The sequence below is a fragment of the Macaca thibetana genome, chromosome 2 (assembly GCF_024542745.1).
Source record: "Macaca thibetana thibetana isolate TM-01 chromosome 2, ASM2454274v1, whole genome shotgun sequence".
Lineage (NCBI taxonomy): Eukaryota > Metazoa > Chordata > Mammalia > Primates > Cercopithecidae > Macaca > Macaca thibetana.
Genome location: NC_065579.1, coordinates 36130111 through 36132581, shown reverse-complemented (window position 1 = coordinate 36132581; position 2471 = coordinate 36130111). Strand labels below are relative to the sequence as shown.

At 53.3% G+C, this 2471-nt stretch overlaps 1 pseudogene; it reads right to left on the bottom strand.

The window, feature by feature from the left end:
* Nucleotides 1–1330: 1330 nt before the first annotated feature.
* On the bottom strand, nt 1331–2115 carry LOC126948917 (repressor of RNA polymerase III transcription MAF1 homolog; annotated as a pseudogene).
* Nucleotides 2116–2471: the final 356 nt, after the last annotated feature.

Genomic DNA, 2471 nt, shown 5'->3' with positions numbered 1-2471 from the left:
TTTCAACTTTCTCCTGAATCTCAATGATCTTCATTCCTATCCATTTTCTGAATTCTATGTCTGTCATTTCAGCCATTTCAGCCTGGCTAGGGACGATTGCGAGGGAATTGGTGTGGTGCTTTGGAGGTAAGAAGATACTCTGGTTTTTGAGTTACCAGAGTTCTTGCACTAGTTCTTTCTCATCTGTGTGGGCTGATGTTCCTTCAATTTTTGAAGTTGTTGTGTTTTGAATACATTTTCTGCTTTTATCTTCTTTGATGATCTTGGTTTGATTGTGGTTATATGGTGGGTTTGGTTGACTTGCTTCATTTCTGGAAGATTTTAGGGGGCCCAGGCTCTGCTCAGCACTCCTAGGCTGCATGCTCTAACTCTGGGGGGCTGGTGCTGGGCACCTGGCTGTGTTCTCTGAACCCTCAAGGTTAGGAATCTGTTCTACTGGAGGGGCCGAGTTGTTCCCAGTCTGCTGGCCACAGCACTCTGATGGAAGGTGCTAGCCAAAACACTTGGTCAGGGTGGTGTCAGTGGGATCTGTGCTTACTGATGTCTGGCAGCAGCTGCAGCAGCATGGCGGGTGCACACGTGTTAGCTGGGGTGGGGTTCCAGCAGAACTGGAGAGGCGGTGTTCCTGTACGTGCTCATGCCAGTGGTGGCGGCGGTGCATTGGTGGGGGGGAAATGGGGGCTGGGGCACTGGCAACCGTGGGGTTGCTGGTGTTGTGTTTGCACTTGTACTGGCGGTGGTGGCAGCTGGGGTGGGGTGCTGGTGGAGGTGAGGTTGCCAGCATTCATGACCATGTTATAAAATTTTTAAATTTTTGTCTCAATTTTTTTTAAGTCACAGACATTTTTATTGGAAAGCAATGAGCTGCAGCGAAGTGACACTCACTGCATGCAACCAAGTGGGTGAGGTGGGGTACAGGTGGGCGCCGAGAGCTGGCCCAAGACTAGAGCTCATGACCTCTGGGGCCTCTGGTCATAAGCCCTTTGGGCTGGAGTGTGCAGGCCCAGCAGAAATACAAAAATAAACTCTGTGGTCTAGCTGTCCCCGCCTGTGGCAGTTTGTTTGGGCAAGGAGGTTACTCTTTGCAGCAGGTCCTGCACTGTCTAGTCCAGCCACAGCGTGGGCAGCAGAAGCCTATGGGGTTGAGTGGACACCAACAGGCTGGAGCCAAAGGGCTAGGCAGGTGTGGCCTTGGGCAGTGCTGAGACTCTGGCAGCACCAGGGTCTGGCCTGCAGCTGGGGAGGCCTCAGGGGCTCTCAGGTGGGCAGGTCCAGGCACTGGTTGAAGCTGGATGAAGCTGGATGAAGCTGGGGCCTGGGCTCCTCCTCATCACATACAAATCACTGGGACCCTGTCCTCCATGGTCTGGTCTCTTCAGCCCTACCCTCACTGCCTCTGCCTCCGCTTTCTTTCTCTTCCTCCTCCTGCCCCAGTTCCATGTCCATCTTGTTGCCTGCCTCTGAGGGTGTGTAGGTGGAGCTGCTAATGGAGTGGTGGCTGAAGAAGACAATTTGCTCCCTTTGTTGTAGAAGAAGTTGTCGAAGGACCAGAGGATATCTTCTTCCTTAAAGGGGTCTGGGTCTAAGTCTGGGTTATAGCTGTAGGTGTCCCATTAAGCCAGGCAGATCTCCTCATCCTATGTTCCACAGCTGTGTCTTAGGACCTTGATGTCCCCCCATGCAGCTGAGAACAGACTGCAGCTGACTGCATTCACCACCCAGCTGAAGCTGGGCTTCCAGCTGAACCCATGGCTGTGGGCTGTGCTGAGGTCATAGTCAGGCCTGAAAGGACTCACTGAGCATGACAATCAAGTGGAAGAGGATCTTGCAATTGCACTTGTCCCTGAGGGGCCCTCGTCCTTGCCACGTTGGTTCTTGCTCAGGCTGCTGGGGCTGAGGCCCGAGGTCTGGGATGGGGAGAGAGCCTTCAGTATGCAGGCTGCCCTCCTATCAGAACAGCTTGCACCAGTGTTTGTAGTCTCCTGCTATCTTACGTGAGTAGCTCTCAATCCTGCCGATAATGTGGGTATCTTTGCTCTCTACAGTTAGCTGCGAATTGATGGCTTCAAAGCTCCAGTTCTCCAACAGCTTCCTGTATGGGGGAGGGAGCTCCATGCTTGAGATGGGCCATTGCTGCCTGCCTGGTGGGGCTAAATCAGGCCTGGCTGGGTCATTGGCGCCGGTGCATAGGCAGGGCAGGCTCTGCACAGTGTGGGCTCCTCAGTACCAGAGGGTTGCACCATGGCCTCCACCCAGGCCACACTGTATCTGGGGGAAGAAACTCCATGGCAGTGTCCCATTACACCTGGCCCTGCTGGCCCATCCAGGTGGTCACTATGACACACCCTTGCCCCACTGCACATCGCCTGCTTTAGCCACCACAGATCACCTTGGTCAGCCAGCAGTCAATGTCTATCAGTCAAAATTCCTAGAACTAAATAAGTAGAAAAGAAACTTAACTTCTTCAACTT